The sequence below is a fragment of the Styela clava genome, chromosome 2 (assembly GCF_964204865.1).
Source record: "Styela clava chromosome 2, kaStyClav1.hap1.2, whole genome shotgun sequence".
NCBI classification, from domain to species: Eukaryota; Metazoa; Chordata; class Ascidiacea; order Stolidobranchia; family Styelidae; genus Styela; species Styela clava.
This window is the reverse complement of record NC_135251.1, coordinates 1,722,850-1,739,150: the sequence shown is the minus strand read 5'-3', so window position 1 is coordinate 1,739,150 and position 16,301 is coordinate 1,722,850. Positions and strand designations below refer to the sequence as shown.

At 37.0% G+C, this 16,301-nt stretch overlaps 1 long non-coding RNA gene across 2 annotated transcripts; it reads right to left on the bottom strand.

Annotated features, from left to right (window-relative positions):
• Positions 1-12,411: 12,411 nt before the first annotated feature.
• On the bottom strand, positions 12,412-15,751 carry LOC144419969 (uncharacterized). Of its 2 annotated transcripts, none has more exons than XR_013474402.1 (4): positions 15,153-15,751; positions 14,674-14,851; positions 13,690-13,912; positions 12,412-13,182 (listed from the first exon to the last, which is right to left on the bottom strand). It is a non-coding gene; the product is annotated as an uncharacterized LOC144419969 (long non-coding RNA). The 2 variants fall into 2 exon arrangements; XR_013474403.1 differs by having other exon boundaries at positions 14,674-14,790.
• Positions 15,752-16,301: the final 550 nt, after the last annotated feature.

The following is a 16,301-nucleotide window of genomic DNA, read 5'->3' as shown; positions in this document are numbered from 1 at the left end:
TGGATTTATTTTTGACCCCGTGTGTCTGAATTGTTTATTTGCTGGACGATTTTAGCGACGGCAAAGCGGAGTGTTATCACGCAATCTACCACGGTTAACTATCCACATGTCAGCGCAGTATGTGCAGAAAAAGCTTGCGATTCAAATCATACAGCAATCCCATTTTTCGAAACTATTGTTTGGTACAACCTATCTTTGTGAATCAACATTTTTTGACATGTACTTCACCCGGAACACGTCTTTCTGATGATCTGCAAATCTCGCTTAGAGTTACATTGTCAAGCCGCAGAACAATACTCTGTAAAATTTGATAGCACAACTGTTAAGTCCGTTTTATCTTAGGCTTGTACATAGTGTTTGCAAATATTCCAAGAACGTTGTGGTTTCCTAGGATAATATAGTAGTGATCACTTTAAAATCAATTTGAAAACACTCAGTTTTAAAATGCAAGTGTCATTGATAAAAATTTATTGCAACGATGTGATAATCGTTTGATTTCCTGAAGAATCCTAGAGTTATTTAGTGTCTCTACTCGACTAAATACCAGTAATTATCAATAATTGAAACTTAATCAAGCAAACTGACTTTTTTAGAAGTGTACATTGAACCGGTAGCCCTCGGTTTAATCTGTACCCAGAAAGTATATCTCGGCTTCGAAAAGGTTGGTGACCCCTGCTGTAGAGAGACAGAGGTAACATCAATCTCTCTGATCTTGCATTTTCGATGCCCTACATAACGCTACCATATAATTCTAATATGAAATATGGCACAAACGCGAATGTACATGAGATATAGCGAGAACAAAATTAACGGAAATTGTCAGTCACGATATATGACATGATTATAGACAATTACCAAATGATATATGCGTGTATATCCCAATGTTTTGATGTGACGCAAAATATTAATCCATTTGGCATTTTATTTTATGTATATAAATAATTTCTCCTATGCCCGCATTTAATTATAAAAGTGGTTCCCAAATTAATTTTATTATAATTCGCAAATATTAACCCATATCCTAAAAATTGTTTCTATGTGCCAACGTTTAGAAAAAAAAGCAATAGAAATCGTGAAAATTAATTTTGAAAGTCATTTGCGACTCGCTGATATCAGACATTATAATGGTTTATATACACAAAGACAAGCTCACATGTAGCATCGATTAAATGTGTATGAAATATAAAACTATTACTTGTCACAATTAACTTCAATAAAATCCATTTTTATTTTCAATGCCCTGATATCTGTATTCCTTAGATAAAGATATAACACTTCTCTCCTTTTGAGCAGCCAAATGTAATGTAATCATCTTTAGGCGATTGGTAAATTCGTTTCATGTATGTTTCAAGCCAGAAAATAAAACATGTATGCCCTCTTTCTTGACTACAAACCACAATTACACATTTGTATTTTTCGCGGATTCGACAATTGTACTGAGGTTTTCATCAGTCGAAGTATAAATTTGATGTTTTTTTTAGGGGAAAAGTTCATTTTATTGAGGATAGGATTTTACATATTTATCCCGGGGGAGAGGAGAGGCGATAAGACGGCTTAATCATATGTCGAACCACGGCCTCTCGTCCGGTTACCATTCTAAGTCGTGTATGGGATCAGTTATATTGTTTGTTTTCGGGAGCATGGACTTGGTGGTGGAGGAAGCCGTAACCGACCAGCGGTTACGTAAACCACCTAACGACAGCAATCCTCTCGCACATAACCATCTCTGCATGGGATTCAAACCTGCGAACCCACGCAGAGAATTAGAGGTGCGGTGACGAGCGTATTCCTAACGCTTAGCCCGTTGAGCCACACCGCCGCGCCTGATGATGTCATGTCCTTGATGCTGCCACAGTTGGCAATTCTTCATTAATAAACCATGCATTTTTAATATTCTTGATTCTGAACCTTGTGCAACTGTTTATCAATAATCAGGATATGATTGATGATGAGTAAGGTAAATATCTCAATAATAACAGAGATAAGCATTTTTATCAGCGCTATGAAAGCATAATTTGCTGTAAAGACAAATAAAAACTTGTGGTGATAATTGCGTTGAGGTGATAGTGCACAGAATGAAATAGTTTTGATCGCAATACTGTGATTTGCTGACAGTAAAACGAGGCCGTTGTTTGTTCTAAGTAGAAGGCAGAAATTTTGAATCGTGAAAAATTAAAAAATGAGGGGTATTACCCATGTAATCTCCCCCACTGGCTTTTCCCTTGAGTGATATATAATTTTACTTAATCTTCATCCACATAAATTAACATGATTCCTACAATCAATGAAGTTGTTGAAAAATATATATGTAACAGCAGAAAATTATCATCAATTGCAAAATAGCTAGTATGCATATATATTCTATTCAATTCAAGAATCATGCTGCACACGAACACGGTCAGACGAAACGTTACAGAAATATATTTGTGTTCGTGTGCAGCAAGACTCTTGAATTGAATAGAATAGCCATTTACACTCTTGCTACAGCATCCTCGCGTAATACGCATCCACCTGCATAAAGGCATCGAGAGCAAGAAAAGGTATTTAGTTTCACGCAACCTCAACTGTTAGTTATGCATATATATCCTGTAAATTCACAGCAGGTATGCCCCTTTGGCAAGCACTTCCCTTCAAATTTGTATGTGTAGTCCAATGAAACGAACATGATCTGGTTCTAAGCATATAAAATTATGGCAAGCATTGGTGTTCAACTAAAGAACAAAAAGTTCTTTTATCTATTCTTTCCCGACTTGTTGGGTGGTAATATGGAGAAACTCTCAGCGGTGTGGCGCATGGCTCGGCAGTGTAGGAAATTCTGTTAAGAATTAGGAATATGCTTGCCACCGCACCTCTGATTACCATGCATGGGTTCGCACTTTGGAATCACATGCAGGGTTGATTATGTATGAGAGGATGACTGGACTCCTCTCCACCATAGGGTGGTTCATGTACCCCCTGGTCGGCTACGGCTTTCTCCACCATCAAGTCCATGCATCTGAAAACTGGCTAACTAATCCCATACCCGACATGGAAGGGTAACCGAAAACACCATAGAGCAGAATTTTTAGCGCCCCTGTTGTATGTGCACCGGAACGTAGCATGTGTACCAGGTTAGGGTTAGGCCATGAATTTATTCCAAATTTACTTATTTCAGTTTTATTGAGAGTTCGGGGACTAGCCTAATGACTGCCGTAGTATATGTACCTGAAATTATGGCCTAACACTAACCTGCTACCCGTTCTGCGTTCCAGTGTCCGCCATCTTGGTTCAAATACTACATGAGTAGTTCATTTTGTTTTGTCAGTATTAGATTTGCTTATTAAAATACATATTCATGGTTTATACAATTTAGTCAATAAAAGGCAATGAACTATCGCACATAGGGGGCTCCTTGACCAACTGGAATTTTTCATTCGAATTCCGCTCTATCGAAAAGGTGAAACCACTGTCCATACTTGATTTGTTGCTTTATTCAACAAGATTTATAGCAGTCCAATTACGCCAATTAGGGCAAATGCTATGGGAAAGTGGAGAGGTATTGGCCACCTGATTTGCCAAGCTATTTTGTTTTGGTCTTTTGCATAAAATATCCAGTCTTTTACTCGCTGATTGTTTGATAATTCAGCTAACTGTTCCACACATTGTTTTTGTGAAGTGAATTTTTCCACAAAAATTTCGTTTGCGCAAAAAAAAAATTGCTGTAGAGCAGGGGTCACAAACCCGTTGCCTGCGGGCACCAAGTCGCCCGAGAATACCACATGAGTCACCCGAAGACTGTTCCGAAATGAGCTTAAATTTTTGTCCTGCTATTGTATAGATCAGTGGTCGGCAACCATTTTCAAGTGACGGACCGGTAAACCTTGACCAAACTCTTGGCGGACCACCTTCATACAAACGAACTAAGCCTATGCAATAAATTATACGCACCAGGAAATTTATGTTGACAATATACCAAAAACGACGGTGATGCTATTTAATGCGATATCTGTATTTGTTTGATGGCCATTGTTTCGATATTCGAGATATGGTCGACATTGACACACGTAACGGGTTTCTTACATCGAGCCTACTTCGATATTTTGTTTTTGTAGTTATCAATATTGACAGTGGCGTAGCCAGGGGGATGGTTCTGCGGGTCGACCCCCCCCTCCTTTTGAAATGTAAAAAAAAAAAAATCTATTTTCTGTACCATAGATAGCAATTTTCCGTAGCTTGAAATGCTTTTTAGACCCCAAGACTAATAAAAACATGCGTATTCCAGCGTTCGATCGGACTCGCTAGCTGTTTATAATCTAACTTGGCAAAAAAAAAAATTCAGAACCCACCTTTGAAAATTTCTGGCTACGCCCCTAAATATTGAAAACCAGGCCTCACAGTACAGTAATAGGATTTCGGGAAAGTTAACAATGACTGTATCATTTTATTGGGGAGATCTTATTCGGACTGATGAGAGACATTCTTATACGGGCGTAGAGAAAACAATTGACCCAGTATTATTGCGACATACTGATATGGCAATTGTTTATGAAGTCACCCATGCTGCTTAATAGTGTTGTGCGGTGGTCGGCAAACTTCATGTTCCAAATAAACACATTTCCGGTAGCGCGCGGGCCGCAATATTTCCGCCTTCGATTAATTAAACTTCAAATTATGGAGCATTCGCTTTGCTGCCCTTCTACTGCTGTGTTGAAAGCCTGTCCCAAAATTACCTCGAACGACATACAACTGACGCTACTTGTTACATAACAAGCGCCGTGCAGCAGCATTTTTCACCACATAAATCCGTGTAGAGACAATAATATAATAATAATATAATTGGGATCAATTTTTGTTTTATGTATTAAATTTACGGTCGTTCGAGGGCCGCAACAAATTAGCTCGCGGGTTGCCTTTGGCCCGCAGTTTGCGGACTCCAGGTGTTGTGCTTGTTCGGTTTACTGTTGGGTGCTGTTTTCCAGTCGTAGGGTTTGTGGTTAGATTGTATAGGTTTTATTACGGCCTTGTCCGCTTTTGTGTCACCTCTCTGCGGACGGGCAGTAACCTTTCCGCGGACCGGCGATGGGCCGCGGCCCGGTGGTTGCCGACCCCTGGTATAGATCACACTTCTATGGGAACTGGGAATCGCACTATATTAATTATTGTTACAATCAACCTGATTTGACCTCAGTAATGTGACGGGTCATTTAATAATCTTTCAATTATGACATCACACTTATATCACCTTCCACGAACCTGCGTTTTTTCAAGTACAGTGTCAAGTATTCTGTGACGTCTACAGCTGCCGCAAAACCATGGAAGTATTCCCAAACCATAGCCCGCTATGGCCAAGCCAAACCCACAGCGACCGACTTTTTAGCTGCCACATAAGAATGGCAGAAAATTGTGCTGCCATAACCGCGTCAAAAACCATGGCAAGAGCTGCCATCTGTTCGTTCGTTGCAGGAGCTGCCATTAAGTGGTAAGAACTGCCACTTCGTTTTTGCTTGTCCATCGGTTTGTGGAGTAGCAATAATACAATTATTGATTCCAAGGAAAAATGGCAGTAAAACGATAGGGAATCAACCATTTTCACAATGAATGAGAGGTGGATTTATTTTTAACCCTGTGAAAAAAGTTTGCGTGTGTCTGAATTGTTTATTTGCTGGACGATTTTAGCGACGGCAAAGCGGAGTGAAATCACACAATCTACCTTGCTTAACTATCCACATGTCAGCGCAGTATGTGCAGAAAAAGCTTGCGATTTAAATCATACGGCAATCCCATTTTTCGAAACTATTGTTTGGTTCAACCTATCTTTGTTAATCAACATTTTTTGACATGTACTTCACCCGGAACAAACACGGAACACGGCTTTCTGATGATCTGCAAGTCTCGCTCAGAGTTACAGTGTCAAGTTACGCGCCGCAGAACAACACTCTGTAAAATATGATAGCACAACTGTTAAGTCCGTTTTATCTTAGGCTCGTGCATAGTGTTTGCAAATAATCCAAGAGCGTTTTGGTTTTCTAGGATAATATACTAGTGATCACTTCAAAATCAATTTGAAAACACTCAGTTTTTAAATGCAAGTGTCATTGATAGAAATTTATTGCGACGTTGTGATAATCGTTTGATATCCTGGAGAATCCTAAAGTTTATTAGTGGGTCTACTTGACTAAATACCAGTAAATATCAATATTTGAAACTTAATCGAGCAAACTGACTTTTATAGAAGTGTACATTGAACTGGTAGCTCTCGGCTTAATCTGTACCCAAAAAGTAGCCCTCGGCTTCGAAAAGGCTGGTGACCCCTGCTGTAGAGAGACGGAGGTAACATCAATCTCTCTAATCTTGTATTTTCGATGCCCTACATGACGCTACCATAAAATTTGAATATGAAATATGGCACAAACACGAATGTACATGAAATATAGCGAGAATAAAATTACCGTAAATTGTCAGTCACGAAATATGACATGATTATAGACAATAAACAAATGATATATGCATGTATGTCCCAATGTTTGGATGTGATGCAAAATAATATTCCATTTCGTATTTTGTTTTATGTATATAAACAATTCCGAGGTTTTCATCAGTCGAAGAATAAATTTGATGTTTTCTTAGGGAAAAAGTTCATTTCATTGATGCTGTCACAGTTGGCAATTCTTCATTAATAAACCATGCATTTTTGATAATCTTGATTAATCACGATATGATTGATAGTGAGTAAGGTAAATATCTGAATAATAACGGAGATAAGCATTTTTATCAGCGCCATGAAAGCATAAGATGCTGTAAAGACAAATAAAAACTTGTGGTGATAATTGCGTTGAGGTGATATTGCACAGAATAAAATAGTTTTGACCGCAATACCGTAATTTGCTGAAAGTAAAACGAGGCCGTTGTTTGTTCTAAGTAGAAGACAGAAATTTTGTATCATGAAAAATTAAAAAAATAAGGGTTATTACCCATGTAATCTCCCCCACTGGCTTTTCCCTTGAGTTATATATAATTTTACTTAATCTTCATCCACATAAATTAACATGATTCCTACAATCAATGAAGTTGTTCGAAAATATATATGTAACAGCAGAAAACTATCAATTGCAAAATAGCCCATATGCATATATATCCTGTAAATTTACAGCAGATATGCCCCTTTGGCAACTACTTCCCTTCAAATTTGTATGTGTAGTCCAATGAAACGAACATTATCTGGTTCTAAGCATATAAATCTATGGCGAGCATTGGTGCTCAACTAAAAACAGAAATTTATTTTACCTATTCTGTCCCGACTTGTTGGGTGGAAATATGGAGAAACTCTCTGCTGTGTGGCGCATGGCTTGACAGTGTGGCAAATTCTGCTAAGAGATAGGAATATGCTTGCCACCGCACCTCTGATTAATATGCGTGGGTTCGCAATTTCGAATCACATGCGGGGTTGATTACGTATGAGAGGATGACTGGACTCCTCGCCACCATATGGTGGTTCATGTACCCCGTGGTCGGTTACAGCTTTTTCAACCATCAAGTCCATGCACCTGAAAACTGGCTAACTAATCCCATACCCGACATCGAATGGTAACCGAAAACACCATAGAGCAGAATTTTAGCGCCCCTGTAGTATGCGCACCGGAACGTAGCATGTGTACCAGGTTAGGGTTAGGCCATGAATTCATTCCAATTTTACTTATTTCAGTCTTATTGAGAGTTCGGTGACTAGTCTAGTGACTGCCGTAGTATTTGTACCTGAAATTATGGCCTAACCCTAACCTGCTACCCGTTCTACGTTCCAGTGTCCGCCATCTTGGTTAACATACTACATGAGTAGTTCATTTTGAATTGTCAGTATTAGATTTGCTCAATATGTATTCATGTTTTATACAATTTAGCCAATAAACGGCAATGAACTATTTTACACGGGGCCTCTATCAACTGGAATGTTTCATTAGAATTCCACTCCATGAAAAAGGGTGAAAACCACTGTCCATGCTAAACTTGTTGATTAATTCAACAAGATTTATAACAGTCCAATTACGACCCTAAATTGTTCTTGTTTCATTATAGATCATGAAGTTTAACCTGTATGGAAACACAAACATGGGAGTTGAAGGTTTATCATCAGTTGGACAAATACTTTCCAATCAATCCTGTGTTGAAAATTTGGATCTTGGAACATGTAACCTGTCATCAGATCAACTACAAGCTTTAAAATCATCCTTGGGCAACACAGAGGTATAACACAATAATATTCACATAATTATCGCTTTTGAAGAAGTTGGAAGAAATTTTGAGTTTGATTTTTTAATATGTTATAGTTTTACACTTTCATAACCCAGAATTGGATTACATGGTGAAATTTATGTAAAACCTCTATAATTTTAAGTTTACCTTTTTGAATAATAGCTTTCAGGCCTACTCTTTTTTTTGAATATTTGTTTGAAATACATAATAACCAATTCCTATGAGCAATTTAGTTCTGTTGAGTCTTGTCCTGTGATTGTGTGAAATACCTGAAATGGCCCTATATTGCACCCAAGGGTAGATTTTTTTTCTGATAAACTTCCAAGTTCAATTGATTTTTATTAAAATTTTAGAATAAATGGGCAGTGAGGAGCAGCATTCATTTTCTTGAGTACTTATCGAATATTGTTTTCGAGAAAAATATTCCTATGACTCTTATTCACGGTTTCACTCTAAACCAAGCCCTGTACAAGTGTCCACTGAAGGAGTTACTATTTACTAAAAAATAAAAAATCATTTCAGTTTGGCATTGGCCTCCCATTTCGTTACAGCTTGTGTTCAGTGGTTTGAACTTGTGCAAACGCAGTCAAGTTCATTGGTCATCACGCCCATGCATGTGAATTCATAGTTCGCATGTTATTCTATCATTTCCAAAAAATGCTGTTTGGTTTGAGTGTTCGATAGTAAAAAGGAAAAAAAGGAAATAAAACTTTTGACCAAAAATATTTATTTCTTAAACAATTAATGATAAGTGTTCCATAATCAAATTTAATTTTGACTGGATCAAATATTTCAGTCGCCAAAGCATTATTCACACTATAAATCTTTTGACATATTATACAGTAATTCTGCTGCCGTAAACTTGTAATTTAGTAAATCCCAATGAATCAGATGAGGTCTATGAGAGATAGATTAAGCTTGCCTTTTCATAACAAATCTTGTGATAAACTTTAAGTTTTAGTCCTTTGTAAAGAATTCATAAATTACCATTCAAAGCAACCTTTGACCTCTGGAACCTGGTTGGTTGTCTCCAGACCTTGTCTGTTTTTAAATTTCAATTTTGACTAGGTTGCTTCGAGTTAACAATGATATCACATATTTTTTTTATTTATGGATTATAAATGCTATGGGAAAGTAGAGAGGTATGGGCCACCTAATTAGTCCAGCTATTTTGTTTGGTTTTTTGCATAAAATATTCAGTCTTTTACTCACTGAATGTTTGATAATTCAGCTAACTGATACACGCATTGTTTTTGTGAAGTGAATTTTTCCACAAAAATGTCGTCGTTTGCGCAAAAACATTGCTTCAGAAAGACGGAGGTAACATCAACCTCTCTAATCTTGCATTTTCGATGTCCTACATAACGCTACCATATAATTCAAATATGAAATATGGCACAAACACGAATGTAAATGAAATATATCGAGAACAAAATTACCATGAATTGTCAGTTACGAAATATGTCATGATTACAGACAATAAACAAATGATATATGCATGTATATCCCATTTTTTGATGTGGCTCAAAATATTAATACATTTCGTATTTTATTTTATGTCTATAAACAATTCCTTATATGCCCGCATTTGATTATAAAAGTGGTTCCCAAATTAATTTAATATACGGTAAGTCGCGGAATATTAACCCATATCTTAAAAATTGTTTCTATGTGCAAACGTTTAGAAATAAAGCGATAGAAATCGTGAAAATTAATTTTGAAAGTCATTTGCGACTCGCTGATATCAGACATTTTAATCATTTATATACACAAAGACACGATATGATTGATGATGAGTAAGGTAAATATTTCGATAATAACGGAAATAAGCATTTTTATCAGCGCTATGAAAGCATAAGATGCTGTGAAGACAAATAAAAACTTGTAGTGATAATACCATTGAGGTGATATTGCACAGAATAAAATAGTTTTGACCACAATACTGTGATTTGCTGAAAGTAAAACGAGGCATTGTTTGTTCTAAGTAGGAGGCAGAAATTTTGAATCATGAAAAATTAAAAAATGATGGGTATTACCCATGTAATCTCCTCCACTGGCTTTTCCCTTGAGTGATATTTAATTTTACTCAATCTTAAATAACATGATTCCTACAATCAATGAAGTTGTTTGAAAATATATATGTAACAGCAGAAAATTATCATCAATTGCAAAATAGCCAGTATGCATATATTTCCTGTAAATTTACAGCAGATATGCCCCTTTGGCAACCAATTTTCTAAAAATTTGTATGTGTAGTCCAATGAAACGAACATGATCTGGTTCTAAGCATATAAAGTTATGGCGAGCCTTGGTGTTCAACTAAAGAACAGAAATTTCTTTTACTTATTCTGTCACGACTTACTTATTCTGTCACGACTTGTTGAGCCGTAATATGAGAAACTCTCAGCGGTGTGGCGCATGGCTCGGCAGTGTGGCAAATTCTGCTAAGAGTTAGGACTATGCTTGCCACCGCATCTCTGATTACCATGCATAGGTTCGGAGTTTCGAATCACATGCGGCGTTGATTACGTATGAGAGGATGACTGGACTCCTCGCCACCATAGGGTGGTTCATGTACCCACTGGTCGGTTACGGCTTTCTCCACCATCAGGTTCATGCTTCAGAAAACTAATCCCATCCATGGATTGGTAACCGAACGAGAGGCCAAGGTTCGCCATATGATGATTAAGCAATCTTATTGGCTTTCCTCTCCCCCCGGATAAATATATAATGTCCTAATTTTAAACTCTAATTTAAGCGCTAAAGATTGGCCTCGTCCCGCAATGTAAAAGTCTCGGATATTTTTTATCATGTTTTGTCAATGATGTAACTGCTATCTGCCAGACACCTGTCCTGGGCTGCTCTGCCTATTTCGTACAAACGGCAGCCGGCTTTTCTATTTGATATGTTCCCACTAGCGCCAAAATTATATTACAAATATACAAAAGAATTGTGAGAAATGAAGACATTAACATCGTACATGACGAGAGAAAATACATTTTCCAAGTTCAATATCCCCGGTTAACAGAATATGAGCCAGATACAAATCCATGGTCACTCATGCATGAAACAGGGGGCCATAATACTTTACTCTATTGAAGCAGCATTTCATTAACTCCTTGTAATAATAAATTGAAATAGGCCGTGTTAAAATCATAGTAATATTTTAATGTTAGTTTTCTGCTTTGTGAGTATTAAGGATTTCATAAAGCTCAAGCTTCCGATCTATTTGACAACATGGGTCAGAATTCTCAGTGTTTGAGTGGCTCACTCAAACACTGTATTTCATTTATTGTATAATTCCTTTTTGTCCCATTTTGGCTTTTTTAGCAATTTTCCACTTGATGAATCCCATTCTAGTTATAAAATACCGGTCAACTATTATACATTTCATAGTTTATAACTTATATTCCCTGAAGACTTCCACCTTTACTCAATCCAATATTTTCTATGCATGATATAGCTAGTTCCCCCAATATAAATTGGAAATCAGACTTTTTCAACCCTTTCATAGACTCAACACTGACTCAATACCTCGAATTAACAGATATCAATGAGGTATCATCAAGGATCCCACCATCTGACCTTATTCTAGTGCATCATAACATCAGATCACTTCCTAAATATGTTGATGATTTAATTGATTTGTATTCAAAGTTCTATTCTCCTCCCCATATAATTGCTTTGACCGAGACCAGGATCAAAAGTGAGGTAGCGTTTTATAATGTCGACATCCCGGGTTATGCCTTTATCCATGTACCCTCTCCAACTCAGGCGGGCGGTGTGGGATTTTACTTAAAAAACAATTTGGATTACCAGATTATCTGCGATTTTAAATTATCCATTTCTTCCTGTGAGGATATGTGGGTAGAAATCAAGTGTTCTAATTTCAACTTAAACTTCCAAAGCCTCATCATTGGTGTTATTTATAACCATCCAAAAAATAACGTACTTGCTTTTACTGTTGCAATGGATCGCGTACTCGAGAAACTGACAATGGCAAAAAAAAACTTTTTCATATTAGGTGATTTCAATATTAACCTCCTTGACACCCATGATAATGCCACTGCCAAATATTTTGATATGCTCATGTCATATCATACATTCCCAGTAATTACGAAACCCACTAGAGTGACCTCCTCCTCCCACACCCTTATAGACCATATATACACAAATACCGTGAACTATTGTTCGTCATCATTTATTCTACTTAGTGACCTTACTGACCACTTTCCGGTCATGTGTACAATTTCAGGTATTGATTTAATCACAAAAACAAAGATTCGTATGAAGCGCAATATGACAAAATTCTGTAGCGAATTATTCAGAGCCGAAGTTGAGTCAATGTGTAACAACTATACAACCGTTTATCTTTGTAAAGAAAATTTTAATAGCTGTTTTGAAACTTTTCTTGGCCATCTGAAATGCTTAATCAACAAACATGCCCCATTACGACCCTTATCACGCAAAGAAAACAAACTTTCTTATAAACCTTGGATCACCAGGGGAATTCGTAAGTCCATTAAACACAAAAATATTATGCTTAAAAAAAAGTTTCTAAAGGGCAATGCAGTCCAACGTAGCTACTTCAAAAAGTATAAAAATATGTTAACACATTTGCTGAGGAGATCTAAGCAGATGTACTACCATAGTGTCCTCGAAAGCAATCGAGGTGATATTAAACGCACATGGCAAACCATTAACGACATTATTAAGATCAAGTCCATAGATAATACATCCATCTCAGAATTGGAACTCGAAAACGGTACTTCAGTGACCGACCCAGTTACGATTGCCAGTGTTTTTAATAAATACTTCTCGACAATCGGAAAGAATCTTGCAGATAAAATCCCACATATCTCAAAATCATTCGCCGACTTCTTGGGTGCTCCAATGCAAAACTCCTTTTTTCTCGAACCCACTTCTTCCACGGAGATTATCCAAATAATTTTAAATCTGAAAAAGAGTAAAGCAGTTAGGCCCGATGGTGTTCCATCCCACTTTCTAGGAACAGTTGCCGATATAATATCACCTACACTAACCCACTTTTTTAATTCAGCCTTTACATTAGGCATTTTCCCTTCTTCTTTAAAGATTGCTAGAGTGGTTCCCATATTTAAAAGTGGTAAAAAAAATGATCCATCAAATTACAGGCCCATTTCCATTCTACCCTCTATAGGTATAATTTTAGAAAAATTATTATATAAGAGAATCCTTAAATTTTGTACAAATTTCAACCTAATTAACAAATGTCAATTTGGCTTTCAAACTAATACTTCCACCAGTCACGCTATTCTTGATTTAACCTCTTTCATTTTCGATAAACTGGACAAAGGAGAATTTGTCTGTTGTATCTTTCTCGATTTGAAGAAAGCTTTTGATACCGTCAATCATAGAATTCTATCCCATAAACTTAGACATTATGGTTTCCGAGGTGCTGCAGGCAATCTATTATTTAATTACCTGTCCGGTCGTTCACAATTTGTGGAGGTGGATTCTCACAGGTCTCCAGTGTTCCCCATCTATTGCGGAATTCCTCAAGGTAGTGTACTAGGACCACTTCGATTCTTGATCGCAATTAATGACTTCTCTAACAGTTCAAATTTTCTGACCAAACTCTTTGCCGACGATGCGTGCCTGCTTCACAGTGCAAAAGACTTAACTTCGCTCCAAACCAAAGTGAACACTGAAATAAACAAAGTTCATGATTGGATGATTTGTAATAAGTTCACAGTGAATGTTGATAAATCGAAGGTGATGATATTCTGTCCCAAAACTCGCACTAGACTTGCCAACTTTACAGTTAAAATTAATGGTATTTCGCTTGAAGTTGTCCCTTCTCATAAATATCTCGGACTCCATATTGACAGTCATCTAAAATGGAACACTCATATCACTGAAATCCATAAGAAACTGTCAAGATCTGTGGGAATTCTGGGCAAGCTTCGGCATTACGTCCATGATATTAACCTGCGAACCGTATATTTTGCCATATTCCAGTCACACATCCAATATGCCATAGCTGCATGGGGCTCTGCTACCCAGACAAATTTGCGTAAATTAGAGGTCCTCCAGAATAGGGCCGTTAGAGTTCTCTCTAGGGCGCCTTTTCGTTCTAACATAAACACCCTATACCATAAGACCAAGGTGTTAAAACTATCCGACATCCACAAACTAGAAATCTCTAAAGTAATGCATCTATTTCACAACCACCAGTTGCCTGCAGCTTTTGACGATTATTTTGTTAAGCTTAGTAACGCACATGAACATAATACGCGCTCTTCGACAAGATCCAATTTATTTGTACCCCGCTTTTCAACGGGCAAAACTCAGAACTCCTTGAAATATAAAGGCGTTATAACCTGGAATAGTATTCCCAATGGTTTGCGTGACTCCACCTATGCCACATTCAAAGTAAAGTATAAAAAATTTTTACTTTCTTCTTACCCGTCTCCTGCCAGCACCTTGATTTGATGTGCTATCAGCATTTGCCTTGCCATTGTTAGTTCAATACTTGTTCAGATCCACAGCCTATAAAAGTGTCCCCCAGAACCTGGATCAAGGCTGTTGTGAAGGATCCGATTTAAGTGATTCTCTTCCATAATCCCCACAGTTTTGCCCTTCGCTGTATATGCAAAAATGTACCCAGTAATTGATTACCTCACTAAACCTTAAAGGGTGAGATTATGCCTACCTAAGGATATAATCGAATAATTCATGGGTCATATTTTGTTCTGGTTTCTATGATAAGGGTCTTTTTGATTTAGTGATCCTGCTCTCTGAATTAATATTGATTTATTTATATTAATTGTTATTTGGTTCTTAAAAACTAGTGTCTCTATATTTTATATTCTAATTGTGTTGTCTGGTATTTTCAACTTTTTGCATTTCTTAGTTCACAACATAGAATTGAATGATGTATTTACCTGTTAATTTTCCATTTCTCTGTTTACATGAATTGGATTGTATTTTCATCCAATACCAATTCCTTCCTCAAATTTTCCAATGACTCCAGTTCTGGAAACCATACCACAGTGCCAATACTTTCTTGAACTTGCTCCCATATTTAAGATAATTGTAACCATCAAGATGTGCTTATATTTCAAAATATATTTTTTAATAACTAACTGCCTTAATTACGTATCCCGGCGTACATGGCCACTATCATACCGCGCGGCCTCAAAAGCAATATTCTTGTAGGGTTTCACGACGCTGACTGTGGTCGGACTGCTGTTATATTACTATACTGTTGCCCATGATTACCCTGGTTGTGCCTGGAGTCTCTTTTTTTTGTTACGGTTTTGGATTTTCTTGGACATTCTTTCCTTCACTGCTTAAATGTGTTCGATTTATTCTATTCTACTTGTATCAAAGTTAGACATTTATCACAGGTGTCGCTGCTAGATAACCAACATTGGTTTTTTAGCGTCACCCTTCACCATGAAATGCCTTTATTTATGTTTTCTCTAATTTTTGTTCGCATTACGTGTATGTTTCATTTTGGTGAAAAATAAACGACTGACTGACTGACACTCAATATATATCAGTTCTGATATTTCTACTTTTGTAGTTTGATTTATTTTTTCAAATTCAATGGTAAGGTCTAGAACAGGGTGGTCCAAGGTTGTCGGCTCCAGGGGCCACAAAATTAATTAGCCACGTTGATCAGTATTTGTCATTTATCAAGCTAAAACATGCAAAAACCACCAAAAAACTTACTAAAACCAGCAAAAGGCTTTCTATATCTACGTTTAGTGTAAGATTTCAAACTCTCCATAACAGTAAAAGTGTTTCCGCAAATGTAAGTGCTTTTGAACAGCCAAAGGATTTTTTAAGCAAAATCTCAACTTTGGAAAAGCTCATTGCTCACAAGATTCTAAAATGTGGTTTTAAAATATTCTTTTGTCACGACAAAACTTGCCGATATATCAAGCAAGCATTGTGGTACCCCCCAACCCCCGGTCCCCTCATTCTCCCCCCCCCCCCCTTAACACATTCAGTTAAAAATATGTTTGAATTCGTCAGTTTGCAAAATAACGTACAAATAAATAACTGCAGATTGATTGATTACCAAA